Raw genomic sequence first — 19,484 nt, forward strand, 5'->3', positions numbered from 1 at the left:
TCATTTATAATGACTCGAGAGAAATTTTTGATTATATAATTGTATTTTACAATGGGGAGATAGCAAAGATGTTCTCTGAAGGGTAGACTTTTTCCTCCTCATCAGTGCCACCCTTCAAGATATCCTCAGTGCCATGCTGTTACTCATGGTTTACTTGGGTCCTGGGATAGGGTTGAAGTGTGGTGAATGTAGGGCAAATCAGATGGTACCGAACAAAGCTATGGGGCACAGGTGAACATCACTCCTGTCAAGTGGTCACTGGGTCATGTGCTGGCTGAGAAGAGACAGTTAACTTGGCCTCAGTGTGTAGAGGCCTTGAGTGGAGGCTGCATGGTCTGTGGGCACTGAAGGCACTCCTGGCTGCATCAGGGAAGTGCATGCCGTGGTACAAATTGGATATATAAGTGGAGGTTCAAACTTCTTTGTCTATAAAAGCCTTCTGAGTAACTACTGCCCTATCCTCAAGCCATGACTACATCTCTCCCTTTTAATCTCCTTCCCTTGGTCTCTTCCTCTTCCTAAAGTCCAAAACATAACTTGTACAATCCCAAAAAGGGAGGCTTTAACACAAAACAAAATTCTTCTCTTTTCCTCTCAAGGCTCATGACTCTAATTCCAAAAATACTAAAAAATTGACTCAATTCTCTCTACCTTTCTGTTATGATATCACATTCTGGAACTCCCTGGGGGTAAAGTGCCAAGCAAGTAGGGACCAGATAATAGAGGAAAAATCAAGAACAATTCATTAATTCAAAATATTAATCTATCACAATTGTTTCAGGATGTGTATCATTCAAGGTTTTTTTTTAATTGTAGACAACAGAATATACTCAGAAATTTAAGTAATGGAATTAAATTTTTAAGACTATTAGGTTGCACACAGATTCCCCAGGAGCCAGACTCGACAGCTGTTCAGCATGAAACAACATCACCCACACCATTAAGGCATTACAAGATAAAACACCACACCTACTACCACCTGGAACCATGATTTCTGAAGTAAATGCCAGAAGCTCCACCAACATCCCCTCTAAAGTAGCTCGACACCTCCACTTTCACTTTTGTAGGAAACCAACTCCCCATGAAAATTAACAACCTTCAATTGCTCATATCTGCATCTATGTCTCACAGAGGCGGATGTGCTTGGCAGAGTCTAAATCACATGCCTCTCATCTGGGAGTCTGGGAACAAGAGTTGTCTGTCTTCTCTATAGGGAGCTAGAGACTCTTATAAGGTGGGAAATTTCTCTCCATGTTCAGGTCAGCCGATTTTGCTGGGTAGCTCTCAAGGGCAGCCTACACTTCATGGTAGGAATAAATTAAGGCTCTTATTACTGCTTTCATGCATATCATATACAACAATTTCACTTCTTTTCTCTTTGCTATGCCATGTTATCTCAATATTCTTTTTAATTTTTCTACTAATAGTTTGTAAGTTACACACTTTATTAACATTCTTTAGGTTACTCAACATTATTTTTAGAATTTTCTCTGCAGTTCTATGTTTTATCCGCTAATTTTTACTCTTGTAATATACACATCCTAAAGTTTTCTCTTTTAACAACATTCACCTATACAGTTCAGTGCTGTTGATTACATTCTCAGTAACGTGTTATGTCATCACTATCCCTTTCCAAACCTTGACCATCAGCCTAAATAGAAATTCTGTGTAAGTTAAGCATCAGCTTACCACCCCCTAACCCCAATCTATCTCCTGGTAACCTATATTCTAGATTCTAACTCTATGAGCTTGCTTATTATAATTAGTTCGTAACACTGAAATCATACAATATTTGTTCTTTTGTGTCTGGCTTATTTCACTCAACAAAATGTCCTGAGGGTTCATGCATGATGTTCTATGAATTGAGACTTCATTCCTTTTTACAGCTGAATAATGTTTCATCATATGTATATACCACATTTTGTTTATCCATTCATTGGTTGACAGACACTTGGGTTGCTTCCATCTTTCGGCAGTTGTGAACAATGCTGCTCTGAACATTGGTGTGCAAATACCTGTTTGAGTCCTTGCTTTCAAATTTCTGGGTACATACCTAGGAGCAGGATTGCCTGATAATATGGAAATTCTACAATTAATTTCCTGTGGAACTGCCAAACTGTCTTCCACAGTGGCCGTACCATTTTACATTCCCATCAGCAATGAATGAGTGTTCCTATTTCTCCACATCCTCTCCAATACTTGTAGCTTTCTATTTTTATAACAGTGGCCATTCTAGTAAGTGTGAATGGTATCTCATTGTGGTTTTGATTTGCATCTCCCCAATAGCTAGTGATGTTGAGCATCTTTTAATGTGCTTTTCATCCATTTGCATCAAAAGACTGTCATGAAATTGAAAAGACAATTAAATGCAATGCATGAGCCTGGATGGAATCTAGCAAAAGAGGATAAAAGTCTCAAGGGGACATTACTGGGACATATAAAAAATAGAATATAGACTCTAAGCTTTATATCAATGTTTAATTTCTTGAACTCAATCACTGTACTTAAGGTGGTAACATAAGTGGATACCCTTGTCCTCAGGAAATGTACCTGGCAGGATTAAGTGTTCAAGGAGCATGCTGTATACAATCTACACTCACATGTTCAGAAAATTGATTGATTAAAGAAATAGAGAGACAGGTAGATTCTCTGCATGGGTTTGGATTATTTTTGTAACTGTCCTATACTTTTGAAAGTAGTTCAAAATAAAAAGTTTTTTTAAGTGAATAGCAATTTGGAAATTGATATAGAGAAAAGAACAATCTTAGAGAAAAAGAGGAGACCTGCGAGGATAGCTGAGTGGACAAATTTCCCACAATCCTCAAATTTTAAGTAATGTTTAAACTTAAACACAACTGTCATTTTAATAACCCTCCAGGAAAATAAAGGAATTACAATAATATACATGCTGGATAAAGGGAACAATGACAGCAGATGGCACAGATAAGGAATATTCAACAGACAGGAGAGCCAAGATAAGGTGCATTACAATATCCACTAATTCTTACATCTTAAATTTTTAGTTCCTTTGCCAATGGTTCATATGAAGGTGAATTAACTCTTCATAGGTCTGCTGTTCAGTATTGATACACAAGTGAAATTTATTTTTGTGACAACTGAGCACTCAAATCTGTATGGCCACATCTATCAAAGTTAAAATTGAGCTGAGCAGCTTGTGTGATGCAGTTTAGCAGAGACTATGACTTGCTGAGGATAAAAGTAAAAGGGAAACTTCGGTGTAAAGCAACATCTAAAGAAAGATAGGTCTTCTCTACAACATGTTGAAAATGCTGCCTGCCCGGGATGTAAGAGGGCATGGTCAGGGCAGTGAACAGTTCTGCAACAATACAGTGCTGGGGAAATCAGTGGACTAGGATGCTCATGAATGCTTTTAAATCTAACAGGACAAGCACACCAAATTCACACACTTAGGGAACAAAGAGGGGATATGTCTTCTACTTTTTTCAGAATACAATCAAATCTCACAAAGTGGTCATTTAAAGGCTTTGGTATTTCCTTCAAGGAATAAACACAGTTTTTTTATAGTATAATATTCTTTGACTGTGAAGCTGAATTTTTGAATCAGTGAAGACAGAAATAGGGAAGCAAAGTGTAGAGGTACCAATTTCCTCACATGATAAAGTTGGCGGTTAATAGATAACTCTCATAGGCTGAATTGTATGCCCCACTAAGATATGTTAAATTCCTAAACCTGTTACATGCGAATGTGACCTTATTAGAAATAGGTTCCTTGACGATGGAATCAAGTTAGAAGGAGGTCATACTGAGTTAGGGTAGGCCCTGATCCAATATGGCCTGGTGTCCTTTTAAAAAGAGCAGACGCTGACATGAGAGACAGAGAGGAGAATGCTTTGTGAGGACAGAGACCAAGAGGGAGAAGACAGCCCCAGGAAGACAGAAGCAGAGATTAGAGTTAGGCTGCCATAACTCATAGGGCCCCCACAAGCTAGAAAGAGGCAAGGAAGGAGACTTCCTTGGAACATTCAGAGGGAGCACGGCCTTGAGGCCACCTTTATTTAGACTTCTCAGCTCTAGAATTATAAGACAATAAAATTCTGTTGTTTTGAGCTACCCAGTTTGCCGTAATTTGTTAAGCAGCCCTAAGAAACTATTTCACTATAGTTAACAATTGTTACTTTCTTACATTAAGAATTGTAATTGGTTTATGGACTCATTTCATTCCATCTGCGGTCCCGAGCTGTTAGAGGACACGGGAAAATAAAAGACACTTAGTACAGAACAGTACCTTTCTTTCTCAGTACATTAAGCCTACGTGTGGTACTCAGAACTGAGGCAGAAACATGAGGGGAGACAGCCTAATAAAATCAGAAACCACAAATGAGGCAGTGAGAGGAGAGAGTAGAAAGAAATCTGGATTGTTAAGGATGCTCTTGAGCCACACGTTTAACCAGTAGGATTAAAGGCTTACCAACCGACGTCTTTGAAGGTTGGTTTATAAATGTCTTTAATTTAGGCCACTTTAAGTTGTCTCCTAATTTTGTAGGCTAAATTACTATTTTTGTGTGTGCTTGCATCATTTTTATAATTTAAAAAATAATTCCAGAGAATGGAAAAAATATTTTTAAATTCACAGAAAAATTGAAAGTGTGGAATTCGGTCTCACATTGTCAAAGAAAAATACAGCTTTCCAGTAGCCAAAATTATACCTAATGGTGAAGACCAGTATCATGTGGGGGTCTTAGTCCATATATTGGGTCCCCAAAATTCTGATTGTAATTTAATTGAAGTTGTACCCCCAGATCTTTCTCTTGTTCTAAGACACGCACAGGAAATTCGGCCTTACCGACCCCTTTAGTGTTATATTGGGGCCACTTCCTCAGCATCATGTGGTCATTTCCTCAGTGCTCTGGGCTCCAGAATAGGCCATCAGTTTGCAGATTAATATTTCCAGTTATTTTACCCCAATATACACAAGGAGAGGATGGATTAGGAGGGGCCACTCTTCCCTGTTTATCCTGTTGCCTGTCTGCAAAACACAAACACAGGAATCACTTTATGAAAGGTCAGGATTGTTACCATCAGAAAACACAGTCTTCAATAGCTAGATAGACCCGCCTGACCCCGCATTAAACAGAGAAGCAAGTCTGTTTGCTTTGGTGAGAAGGTGCATTTTACTCCAGGTGCACATGTAAGGAACTGGAGGAGATCATTTTCCAACACTACTTTAGAGTGAGGAGGGTGAGTTGGAGTTTTGTAGCCCAAACAAAGAAATGGCCAGGACCCAGAAGAAAGCAGAAGGAAAAAAAAGAAAAGAAAAACAAAGAAAGAAAAAAAGAAAGAAGGAAAAAAAACAGTTTGGTCAGCATATCCTGTTACCTTAGATGTCCTCCCCTCATTCAGGCTTTCAGCCTGACCTTCTGCAAGGGGGAAGGTGCTGGTATCAGCCCATATGGTGTTTTCATCCCACTTTGGATATTATCTTTATCCCTGAAAGCAGAGCTGGAAGGTATCATTAATGTAAAGGAACAGAGAGTAAACTTTTGAGATTAATGACAACAAACTATGCCAACGAGGACGTTTAGGTTTGAAATTAATCCAAGCTGCTTGAGAGAAATGACTATAATAAACATTTCTAGCTCCCAAAGACTATACTAAGCATTTTCCAGCTAAAGGGTGGGTTATACTGACTATTTTTTCCTAAATGTCCAGTTGTCAGGATGATTTCAAAAGGCAATTTCAACATAGGAGGGAAAGAGGCTGAGTTTCTGACAATTACTCTTTCTTCAGATCAAAGGCCAAGGGCACATGCCTTTCAAATGAAGATCCTCTCATGACCTGCCTAACTCCTTGCCCAGGTTCATGAGGACTTACCCAATCACCTGCTCTTCCAAGCTTTTTCATTTGAATGTCTTCAACTAGATACTCGGGACATCTACAGACAAAAACTCCAAAGGAGCATTCAGGGAGAAGAGGCAAGAGGCTCTGGTGCTCCAGATCTATATGGGTATAGGTGGCCTGGCTTAGACTTCCTTGCAGGGCTTTCTTTAACAACTAAACCTGTTAGAGCATATAATTGTACTGCTCTTGAGGACAGCTAAGCCTGAGTAGTATAATGTAGCATCGATCTATATATAGAAGGTATTTTTTAATTAGCAAAATGCTCCATTTCTCTTGAAGTCATTTTTATGTGGAATGGTATTTGGTTCCTTTTTAGTTTCATGGACCTAAATATCCCTTTAGCTGTTTCCCGCTAAACAGCTAAAAGATGGGCTCTTTTAGTGGGATATAATGAAATCATGTGATTCTCCTCCCTCTGAGTAGGGAGGGGAAAAAAGAGGCAAAAGGATTGGACAATTTTCTCAAGTTACATAAAATATTGAACAGCAGGAAACAAATTATGCCAAGACAAGTAACTAAAAAGCTACTTGGAATCAACTAAAACGTCCAAAAATTATAAAGGCTATTAAAAAAGTAAATACCATAAGTCTTTCCTACATAAAGATAATCGTCAACTCAAAGACTAAATAAACTAGAAAACTGGGCTAGCTGTAAGATAACAAAGAAGTGAACTGGAAAGGACACGCTAGGTCTAAAATCACGTAATTTAAGCCCTTTAAAAACAATACAAATGTGCAATGGAACTCAGCATCATGACAGAGTCAGCCTGTGTTGTAAACCACCATCAACTGTACAGAATTCAAAAATTTTTAAATGTAACAATAACCTTAGCAAGAAATTTGAATTTGAATAGAAATGTAGAAAACTATCAAATAAATACTGAGAGACTTAAAAACGGTTTTGAAGAAGTAGAGTTCAAAACATGCTCCAAAATGGAAGCAATCTACTAAAATATTAATTATCAATTAATCAATTTATATTTGCCTGCTATATATAATATATAATATAATCCCAATAAGAATTCTGGAAGAAGTTCATAAAGTGGCCCTAGTGCTTACTCAGAAGAATTGGTTGGTGAGCAGACTCAAAACAATCTATGGGAAAAAAATTCCAATACCAGATATTAAATGAAATACAAATGATCGTCATTTTAAAGTGTAGTATTGTGTTTAATAAGAATAGACAAAAGAACAGAATGGATGGTTAAGAAACAAATTTAAATATTGTTCCAGCTTGCTAATGCTGCCGTTATGCAAATTGCCAGAAATGGATTGGCTTTTATAAAGGGGGTTTATTTGGTTACAAATTTACAGTCTTATGGCCATAAAGTGTCCAAAGGCACCAACAGTAGGGTCCCTTCACTGAAGAACGCCGATGGCGTCTGGAAAACCTGTTAGCTGGGAAGGCACATGGCTGGCTTCTGCTTGCTCCTAGGTTGTGTTTCAAAATGGTGTTCTCCAAAATATCAGCGCCAGCTTTCAATGGCCATCTTTAAAATCTCTCTCTCTTAGCTACAAGTGTCTGGGCCTGTGCAGCTCCTTTTCAGTTACTCCAGTAAACCAATCAAGACTCACCTTGAATGGGCAGAGCCAAATGTCCATGGAAACATTAAATCAGAGTCATCACCTACAGTTGGGTGGGTCACATCTCCATGGAAACAATCAAAGGATTCCAACCTAATCAATACTAAGACATCTGCCCCCAGAAGACTGCATTAAAGAACATGGTGTTTGGGGGGGACACAATACATCTAAACTGGCACAAATATAAGTAAGAACAGTTGTCTAATTGTTTTAAAAATGGATCCATTTCACATAACTGACATCAAAATAAATAACCCATTAATAAAGTTTTAAATGTTCAAACAATAAATGTTTCAAAAGCTCCAATTGGGAGGCTTGAGACTCACTACTTTGGTATTCAGTGCTCCTCCTTCCCTGTACTCTCCTTCCTTTGTTTTTGTTATTTCGTGCAAGTTGGTCTTAACCATGAAGTCAGTGCTATTTAGGACCATGACTGTGTCTAATTAATGTTCATACACACCTAGGCACCTAGTATAGTGCAGTTCACACAGTAAAAATACTCTCTACATGCACACATATTGTAGACTGCATTTCTAGCTAGCTAGTCTTGCCTCCTTGTGTATGAAAAACACTAACCCAAGCTGAATAAATGAATCTCTGCAGCCACACACCGTAGTATAATGAGAGTTTTTTTATGTGAAAAGCAGCTTAACATAAAAACATCCTACCACTCAGTGTTCTTGGTATTTTAAAAATCAGGACCATGTTTGAAACCATGCTGTGTGTTCTTTCTACAATGCATCCTAATTTGTGTAATTCATCCTTCAAGTCACATGCCTTTCCTTCTACTGCAATTTTAACAACTTTAGCACTGACCTCGTAGAGATGTCCCCCAGAGCTCCCAGAGTAAATGTCAGGTACTGAAATAATCTACATTTAAGAAACAGGTTCCTATACTTTAAGAGATACATGTTCCAGCCCTCTACCATAGGTTTTACCCTTGAGAAGACGGTTGCTGTAAAGGAGAGGCTAGGCCTCCCTATAATTGTGCCTAAGAGCCTCCTCCTGAATGCCTCTTTGTTGCTCAGATGTGGCCCTCTCTCTCTACCTAAGCCAACTTGAAAGGTGAAATCACTGCCCTCCCCGCTACGTGGGATCAGACACCCAGGGGGGTGAATCTCCCTGGCAACGTGGAATATGACTCCCGGGGAGGAATGTAGACCTGGCATTGTGGGATGGAGAACATCTTCTTGACCAAAAGGGGGATGTGAAAGGAAAGGAAATAAGCTTCAGGGGCAGAGAGATTCCAAAACGAGCCGAGAGGTCACTCTGGTGGGCACTCTTACGCACACTTTAGACAACCTTTTTAGGTTCTAAAGAATTGGGATAGCTGGTGGTGGATACCTGAAACTATCAAACTACAACCTAGAACCCATGAATCTCAAAGACAATTGTATAAAAATGTAGCTTATAAGGGGTGACAATGGGATTGGGAAAGCCATAAGGACCACACTCTACTTTGTCTAGTTTATGGATGGATGAGTAGAAAAATAGGGGAAGGAAACAAATAAACAAACAGACAAAGGTACCCAGTGTTCTTTTTTACTTCAATTGCTCTTTTTCACTTTAATTATTATTCTTGTTATTTTTGTGTTTGTGCTAATGAAGGTGTCAGGGATTGATTTAGGTGATGAATGTACAACTATCTAATGGTACTGTGAACAATCGAATGTACGATTTGTTTTGTATGACTGCATGGGATGTGAATATATCTCAATAAAATGAAGATTTAAAAAAAAATGAATAACAACAACCCAGCTATGTGAAAAGAGTAAGCAGCTTAAATATCTATCAAAAATAGAACAGTAAAGCAAACTGTGGTATACTTGTGGGATGGAAGAGTATAGACTAGTTAAAATGAATGAACTAGGTCTAGGTGTATCGACATAGACCTGGGAAACAATTTATAAAGAATCAGGCAAAGTGCTAATGGTATATATGAAAAATATTCCAAGCCCATACAGTGGCCTTCATGACCCATAACATATATCTCTGTCTCCGTAAACATTTCATAACACTCTGTCACTCAGTTATTCTGACATAATCACAACTGACCTTCTTGTAGCAACTTGAATCTGTCAGGTGTGCCTCTGTGCCCGGGTCTTTCACTCTTCCTGAAGCAGACTTCCTTCAGATCTACCATGGCTTGCTTAACTTCATTGAGCTCTTCACCCAAAATCACCTCTGCACAGAGACTTTTCCTCACCACTCTCTCTTATGCATCCTCTATTAGGCTTTATTCCTTTGTATGCCCCCATTTTTATTCAAAACACTTATCCTATTTGATATTTAATTATATATTTAATGCATATATTTGCTTACTTCAGTTGCTTTCAATAGAATGTATGCTTCAAGGGGACAAAGCAAAATCCTTGCACAAAAGAGATACTCAATATTTGTTGAATGAATGCATAAATCTGATGCTTTTTCAATATATTTCAGTAACCATGTATTAAATCTTCTTTAGAGATACAGGCATATATAGAAAAGGGTGAGGAGGTAAAAATATCAGGATTTCTTTTCCCTTCCCTGCCATCTCAGAGTCACATTGATGAGATAGACTATGGAAATGTCCACATGGTTAGGAGGGATCCTGAGACTTCAGAGGCTAGACATCCTCTTCCCCACATCTGGAGCAGCAGGACATCTCAGAGTCTGAGATAATGCTCCTCATTCTCCCCAATGTGCATGGGATATACAGGGGCTCCTTGTTCCCTGGTGAGGAAAGCAGGAGTGTTGAGCCAGTGGACCCTCAGGACAGAACCAGGAGGGATTTCAGAGTCAGAGGCAAAGGGCAAGGCAGGGTGAACCACACGTCACCAGACCCGAGTCTAAGGACCACTCCAGGCCAGACCCCCACAGCTCAGGCAGCTGATGACAGAGGCAGGGAAGCAAAATGAACTGTCCAAACATGGCCATAGCAATATCTCTCAGTCCACATGCTCTTCTTACAATAGGACCTTGACAATATTCTCTTTGAGAGGTATGAACTGTGGCCCCTCCCCTTCAATGTAGGTGAGCTCGTAACTTGCAACCAGTGCAATGTGACAAAAGTGATTTTGTGTGATTTCCAAGGCTAGGTCAGAAAAACTGGCACAGCTTCTGTCTTGACTGCTGGGATACATACTTTTGAAGATTTCAGGCTTTCAAGGAAGCAGTTACCTGCTCTGAGGCCACTATATGGAGAGGAAGCTCAACCTAACATGTGGAGAGAGCACATACAAGCATCTGAGTACTACCAAAGAGTGGGAGAGTGGGAGAGAGTCCTGGACAGCTCTTTTCCTTTGCTTTCCCAGCTCCAGCTACCACCAGCATGCAAATTCATGAGGGACGCTGTGTCAGAAGAATTCTCCGACTCCTAATGCATAGAAACCATGCGACAATAATAAATCACTAATAAAGTACATGCTATCTGAAGAAACACACACACACAAAAAAGAGATACATGTTCCAAATAACATGAAAATCTGCTCATCCATTTTTCATGATGCTACAGCAGCAAAAGAAACTGTATTCTTTTTATATAGAAAATAATGACCCAAATGCATAATAGGAGATATAGGAATATACATATGTATTTATATAAATATATGTAAAGAAATTCATTACCATGTCAACAGTAAAGGAATAAAGGTGATTTGCTTGATAGGCATCAGAAAAAGTAAATCTCTTTTCTCCTACAGTCTACATACAATCTTTGCTCCTACGTTTGTACCTGTGTGTGCAAACAAGTATACAACAAGGTTTATAAATTGCTCTTTCCCCAGGAGACTAATGGGCAAAACATTTTAACAGAAGTGTTAAGAAATACAAACAGACAGTGACCATGCAATAAGATGTTCAGAAATCCTTGTACAAAAAAAAACTGTTTATTGCAAGGACAGGATATCACTTTCCCACCAGTTTTAGCAAGATTTGAACAACTGATGCTGGGAAGGATGAAGGAGAATGTACACTGGAGGATACTTTTCCAGGAGCAAATTTGATAAAGAGTATTGAAAAAGAAGCTAAGTTATTTTTGTTCTATTTGAACTTTTCCTGTACATTTAAGTTGTTAAAATTACCACTAGGAACAGTGTCATGAAATCTAGGTTGAGAGAGAATATGATAAATAAATATGAGAACACTCGGAATTTGAGTAGAAATCATTTCTGACAACAAAAGCAGAATAATACTGCCAGTGCCATATAATGGAAGCCTAAGGACACCATTCACACTGTGCATGTATTGAAGAAAATGCATAAAGATGGGGTTCCTACTCTCATGGAGATAGACAGTTTCTCTGTATTTTAAAGTAGCTGGAAGGGGGAGAAGTCTAAACTGAAATGCAATATGGGACATTATATTGTAAGCTAACTGTGCCAAGATTACTCCAATTGTTATTATTGGTCAAAGTTTAACTGCTTCATTTTTATTTTAAAAGGGTATAATGAATGTCAGAAAATCTGTAATATGTTTAACAGATGTAAATAGTGTATACAAACTTGTATGTGATGGGATGGGAAATATTTTAATTCTAGGTTTGTTTTTTTTTTTTTAAGGAAGAAACTGAATGTTTATAAGAAAAAATTAATAAACAGTTACATTTGGCCATAAAAAAAAAAAAAAAAAAAAAGAAGCTAAGAAAGATTTCTAATTTCTTCCTTTAATCTAACTGGCTGTCTCCAATATTTTTCAGGAAAAAAGGGGATCCCAAAAATGAAGGGCAAGGAGGGGAGAAGTGAAAGGGCAGACTTCACTTTTACCAACTTTCCGAATCCCACTTGTCAAGTCTAAGCTTGGGGAAGGAGAAGCTATGAACTTTGAAACTAGACTGAATTTGCCTTGATGGAGGTATTTCACAGTCTGAAAAGATCAGAAAGCTCTAGGACCTGTGAAAAGTATGATCAAGGGTTGAAAATAAAAAAGTGATGTGGCAAGTTTGAAGACAGTGCTTGAAAAAATGCTAAGCCTTTCCATGTTGGTGCTACACATAGGTTTCATCTGTGCAACACATTGACCAGTGTCTTTTTCTTCCTCTCTCTTCTTGCTTGAGCTGCCATTTCCAGCTTAATCTTGAGATATGAATCTCACCATGGGGTGTAATATATGGCTGGTGCTTAATAAAATTTGGAATGAATGAATGAATGAAAATGTTCCTGGATGCCATTTGTGATGGTTAGGTTCATGTGTCAACTTGGCCAGGTGATGGTACCCAGTTGTCTGGTCAAGTAAGCACTGGCCTAACCATTGCTGCAAGGACCTTTGTGGCTGGTTAATAAACCAACAGACTGGTTTATTAAATCATCAGACAATTGGCTGCAGCTGTGACTGATGAGTCAATGAAGGGTGTATCTTCCACAATGAGAGAATGCAGCTGGCTGGATTTAATGCAATCAATCAGTTGAAGACTTTTAAGCAAGACAGATAGAGGACCTTCACTTCTTCCTCAGCTGCCCAGCGAAGCGTTTCCTGAGGAGTTCCTTGAAGTTGCCAGTTTGTTTCCTGAGGAGTTCATCAAACATCTTAATTGGAGTTGCTAGTTTGCTGCCTGCCCTACGGAATTTGGACTCGTGAATACCCACAGTTGCATGAGACACTTTTATAAATCTTATATTCATAGATATCTCTCATTGATTCTGTTTCCCAGAGAACCCTAACTAATACACCATTCTCACATATTTTTGTGAATTAAATTGACTTGCTATTTTGGTACATATTCTTCCAGGCCTTCTTCTAATCACAGATACATAAACATATGTGGTAGATTGAATTACGTACTGCAATTTAGACATGCTGTTAATCATAATCTGCATTCCTGTGGGTGTGAGACTATTGTAAATAGGACTCTTGAAGTTGTTATTTTCAGTTAAGGTGTGCCCCAATTGGATGAGGGTTTTAAACAGAAGAAACCAGAAGCTAGTAGTTAGAGAAAGACACAGGAAGGAGCAAGAAAATAGAGGATACGTGGAAACCAGAAAAGCAGAAAAGAGAGGCATCGCCATGTGAAGCAGTGATAACAAGCCAAGGAACCCCATGGATTGCTGGCAGCCAGCACCAGAATGCTACAGCCTTACAGACTCTAGAAGAAAGCAACTCTCACCAAAATCTTGATTTTGGACTTCTAGCCTGAAAACCATGAGCCAATAAATTCATCTTGCTAAGCCAAAACCAGCTTGTGGTATCTGTGATAGCAGCTCTGGGAAACTAAGACAACTGATTTTTTTGTTTTAATGTAAGAATCCTAAACTGTGAAGAATGTCACCTATGACCATTTATTAGAAGGATATAAGGATCTGAGAGACAACAACTCAAAGTAAATGGGAAAGTGGTGAGAATTAGCTTGTTCTTATGCAGAGTTTAAAAGAAAAAGTCCCTAGAAAAGTATTCAAGCACCCTGACTTAAAACAAAATGTACAAAACAGTTCAAAATTAGTTGTACTAAAACATCATGAAGCTCTTTTCTTACCACCTAGTCCATTTCCCAGAAATGAAGAACTCATTCCTACTTTCACTTTCAATTGTAAGTATATTTAGAACACAGCTTTAAGTTGTCCTGAATTGACACCAGAAATTCTTTCCCTCATGAAAAAAGTAGAGGAGGGCCAGGGACTTTTTAATTACAAAAGGAACAATCAGATTATCAGAGTGAGTAAAGGAAGACATACTATACCAGATTTTCTTGTCCATTTTTGCAAAATAAGGAGCTCTGATTGAAGTTAACCTTCCTCTTTTAGCATGCTGTCTCATCATTTGGGAAATTCCAAATCAACCAACTGCCAGGAACTTGTGGCTTATAGAATTGTATCAAAAAGCCATTAAGACCAGTGACATCAGCAAAAATAGGGGCATGAGCAGCTCCAAATTCCCATCCCTCCACAGAAACATGAAAGAACAGGCAGAAACTGTCAGAACCTTATTTGTCAGAACTCTGGGAGACAGTCCGTGGCTTATGGCAACCAAGGAAATGCTGAATCAAGAAAAAAGAGAATGTAAAAACAAAAGGAGGCTTTGTGACTTTTTTGCTTACCCCATCCCCTCTCCAGCTCATTGGCAGAATTGAAGGTAGCAACCACATTTCCAGTGTGGGATCCTGGTCACTGGTTCCAGAGGAAACAGAGCGGACCTTAGTCACACATTATCGTATTCTTCTGTGCCAAGCTGTCTGAGGGCTACCTGAAGACTGACGCAAAACACTCTTGTCTCTCGTTCTCCTAACTTAAACTTAGTCAGGGCAGAAAAGCAGCTGGAAGTGCTTGGAAACACTATAAGGAAAATGAAAACCCTAGAGCTCCCTGGGGCAAAAGATCACGGTTGCTCTGTACAATTGGATTTTCACATGCAGAAGAATGATATTGAACTCCTACCTCACAACATATTCAAAATTAAGCTCCAAATTAATCAATGACCCAAAAGAAAGGACTCAAACTATAAAATTCTTAGATGAAAACACAGAAGTAAATCTTCATCACCTTGGTTTGGGCAATGGTTTGTTAGATACGATGCCAAAAGTATAAGCAACAAAACAAAAACTAAATTGGACTTCATCCAAAAAATTTTAAAAATTTGTGTGTCAAAGGATATTACCAAGAATATGAAAAGACAACTTACAGAAAAGGATACAAGATTTGCAAATCATATATCTAAAAAGGGTTTGGAATGCAAAATATGTAAAGAACTTGTTCAACTCAACAATAAAAAAAACAACCCATTTTTTAAAAGTCAAAAGATACAAATAGACGCTTCTCAAAAGAAGACAGTCAAATAGCCAGTGAGTACATGAAAAGATATTTAACATCATTATCATTAGGGAAATACAAATCAAAACCAAAATGAGATACAACCTTACACCTGCTAGGATGTCCATCATCATCATCATAATCATCATAATAATAATAAAACCTGAAAATAACAAGTGTTGATGGGGATGTAGAGAAATTGGAGCACTTCTACATGAATGGTTGAAATGCAAAATGGTTAGTTCCTCAAAACATTAAACATAGAATTACCTGATCCAGCAATTCTACTCTTCAGTATATATCTAAAAGAATTGAATATAGGGACTCACCCAGGGATATTTTATGCAAGTGATCATTGCAGCATTATTCAAAATAGCCAAAACAACCCAAGTGCCCATCAACAGACGAATGGATATACAAAATGTGGTATACTCATACAATGGAATATATTTCCATAACAGGGAATGAAGTTCTCATAAATGCTACAACATGGAGGAACCTTAAAAACATTATGCTAGAGGAGTAATAAAATAAAGACAAAAATATATAAATAATAGGGAGGAAAGGGTATGAGACATTTTGGGTACCCTTTTTTATTTTTATTTTTTTTCTTCATTTTGGAGTAAATAAAATTTTCTAAAATTGATTGTGGCAATGAATGCTCAACTATATGATGATACTGTGAGCCACCGATTACATACTTTGGATGAATTATATGGTGTGTGAATATATCTCAATAAAATTGCATTTAAAAAATAAAATAAAATAAACATTATGCTGAGTAAAATAAGCCAGACAAAAAAGGTGAATATTTTTCAATTCCAGATATATGAAACATAAATTCAAAGGGACAAAAGGTAGATTAGAAGTAACCAGGGGCTAAGGACAGGGGAGAATGGAGAGCTATTGCTTAATAGAACCATAATTTCTGTCTGGGGTGATGAAAAAGTTTGGGAAATAGAAGTAATGATTGCATAAAGTTATGAATGTAAATTAATACCACTGAATTATACTCTTAAAAAATGGCTCCAATGGCAGATTTTATGTTACATATACATTTTCCCACAATTAAAAAAAAAAACTATTAAAAGGCTTTAAGATGTATTTACTCATTAGTAAAATGGAGATAATACCTATATCATAAGCATGTATTAGGAAGTAAATTATGAATAGCACCTGTAAGGAATTTAGCACAATGCCTGCCATATAGTAGGTGCTAAGTACATTTTACTTCTTATTACAACACTAACTCAGACTTCAGTGTTTCAAGGAAGCCAATGTACTATGAGATGAAAATATGGTGAAAAGTACTATGTGAAAATATATCCCATTTCTGTAATAGTCCAAAAGTGCCTATTAAAATAGCATTCCATTTCCCACTGGTCAGTTTTGTGAAGATTAAAAAGCATGACTCCACCAATTAGGACAGATTTGAAAGGACAAATACTCTGATGAATACTTGGAGGAGTAAGCAGGACTGCAAACATTTCTAGAGGCAAATTTAATAATATGTCTCAAAAAATCTTAAAAAAAAACATCATTTTTGACTGTCATGTTCCACTTCCATAGTTTTTATTCATTTAATCAAAATATGTGTTCAAGGGCAGGTCCTGGATTAGGTAGCAGATATTCCTAAGTGTATATGACGTGTCCTTTCCATCATTACTGCATCTAAAAATGACTAATCAGGCCTCTTGTGAATATGCCAAATATTTCAGAAAATTAGACCTACAAAAATAATGCTTTTTCATCCTTTGCATCTCAAAATGATGCACAAACCTGAAATGAGATTGTATTCCATGTGATCCAACAGAACTTTGTTTGGAACAACACAAATGTAAGATCTCTTCCAAAAGTAAAATTTGAAGATGCTAACCTACTCAACAGCCCAGCTCCCAGCAATTCCTTTATGATTGTGAGTCACTGCTTTGCACTCAGTGCTTTCAGTTTCATTTAACTAATTCCATTACAGTCATTGTTTTTCTTCTAAAGAGTCTCTGAAGGAAATCCGGAAAGGGCTAGGACATTGGAGGGGGGTGAAATAAAAGCATCAAGATCCAATGAGAGACAGAAAAGTAATAGAGACCATTCCACCTAAACTTTCTCATAAAAGCTCCTTTCTTTCCAGCTCGAAAGAACTCTGCTCCAGGACCCAGAGCCTAAAATAATATTGGGGGCAGGGAGATATGGTATTTAAAAGGATCAGTTAGTTTTCTTAAAAACAACCAGCACCAAGATAGGCTACAGCTGAGCCTGTTTAGGACCCCAGTTCAGCTGAAATTCTGGTGTAACTGGGCAGACACAACCTCCCTAAATGCCCACTGTTCTGCATTGTGTTGAATTAGGCACCAAAACAGAGGTGGGGTCTAAACTAAGAGTTTCAAATGCTTTAGGATTGCCTTTTTGTTTCTTGACATTGTGTCAACTGGAGAAAATATTAAATTACTGTTGTCTCCTATGGCACTTGTTCAAACCGCTCTGACTTCAGCTAAGAAACAAAGAGCTACAAATGTTTCATTTGAATGTGAAGAAAAGAACAGGAAATGAGAGGCTGTGTAAACAGCCCACTGACACTGTTAAAGACAAAGAAACAAAGAACTGAAACCAAGAGGGAAAGATGAAGATTCACAAAAATGGACTACTTTTTAAGCATAAGCTTGTACTTTGTTTGAAAGTGGTTTTTTCCTTGGAGATAGTCCTGACTCACTAGATCTAATTTCTTTGTGCCCACTCACTTCTTAACTTATTACATGCAAAATTCTGCCTCATTACTTTAATGTGTCTCCCTCTTTAAAGAATCTAACGTAGTGTATCACTAAAGGTAGCATCTTTACCTTTCTATGCCTTTCTGCAATTTTGATGTCTTCTAGAAACTCCTTTTTCTGAATTCCTTGGCAGGGCACTAACTTGAGTCATCACCTACTAGTCTGACCCAGCTCTAGTTCTCATTTGTCAGCTCCTTCTCCCTATACTCCTCCAAGCAGGAAGAAAAACAAGAAGAAAACAGAAAACCTAGAATTATATGGCAGGAAATATATTTTCTTTGAACACCTGCCTATCTAGTTCTACTAATCTTTTCCTTCTCTTTCAGTCCTTGTTTCTTACATTCCTCTCCACATTTTTCTCTCCTCTTGCTCTCATTATAACCAAGAAAAATAATGATATTCATTATTTATTTTCAATCTCAACTTAAGCCTGAGAACTAAGTGTAACTATTTCCATTTTGTAGAAAACATGCTTAAAGATGGTTAGGTGACCTGCCAAATATCATGCAACAACTAACACTTGCTCCAAATGGATACTCAGTAGCCAATATACTAACTGTACTTTTTGGTCCCTCTATTCATTCTTGCATCTATGCTAATGCTTTAATTTTCTTAGGATCTTTTTTACATCTTCTATTCCTTTCCTTAACTTTTTAAACATACACAATACAGTTATATTAACTATTTTAATGTCCTTTTATGCTAATTCTAACATCAGGGTAAGTGCTGCCTTGGTTTTGATTGATTGATTGATCTCCTCATTATGGGTTGTATACTCTTGCTTCTTTGCATTTCTGGTAAATTTTGATTGGATTCCAGACATTTGAATTTTACTTCGTTGGGTGCTGGGCATGGGCATTTCTGTAGTCCTATAAATACTTTCTGAAATACTTGAAAACAGTTTGATCCTTTTAGGTTTTGTTTTTAAGATTCATTAGACAAGAACTAAGCAGTGCTCAGTCTACGGTTAATTACTCCAGACCACTGAGGAAAGACTCCTTGGTGTACTCTTCTCAGTGCCCTGTGAATCATGATGTTCTAGTCTAACACATGGAAACAAGAAAAATTTCCCATCATCTATGAGCCCAGGAACAGCACCCTCTAATCCTTTTGGGGAGTTCTTTTCCCAGTCTTTTTTTAGTTTCCTGAGATGCATGCACTAATCAGTACTCAGCTGATACTTGGGGGAAAACTCTTCATTTTTTGGAAGTTCCCTCTCTGTGCAGCTCTCTCGTCAGTAAGGTGGGACAATCGTAAGACTGCCTTGTTTGTCAAATCTCAGATCACTACCCTTTCATGTCTGATGTTCTTTGTCACTTTGGATGGACTGTACGGCATGTGAATATATCTCAATAAAGCTGCTAAAAAAAAAGGAAAAAAAGAAAACTGGTGTTTCATATATTTTTCCCATTCTTTGATTGGTTCAGTAAGGAGGATAAATCTAGGCCCATTTGCTCCATCTTGTACTGAAGCAGACATTGTAGCAGATTGTTTTTATTTTAGAATAAAGCAGGAAAATAAAAAGAATTCCTAAGCAA

This window comes from Choloepus didactylus, chromosome 2 (genome assembly GCF_015220235.1).
Source record: "Choloepus didactylus isolate mChoDid1 chromosome 2, mChoDid1.pri, whole genome shotgun sequence".
In the NCBI taxonomy this organism is placed as follows: domain Eukaryota; kingdom Metazoa; phylum Chordata; class Mammalia; order Pilosa; family Megalonychidae; genus Choloepus; species Choloepus didactylus.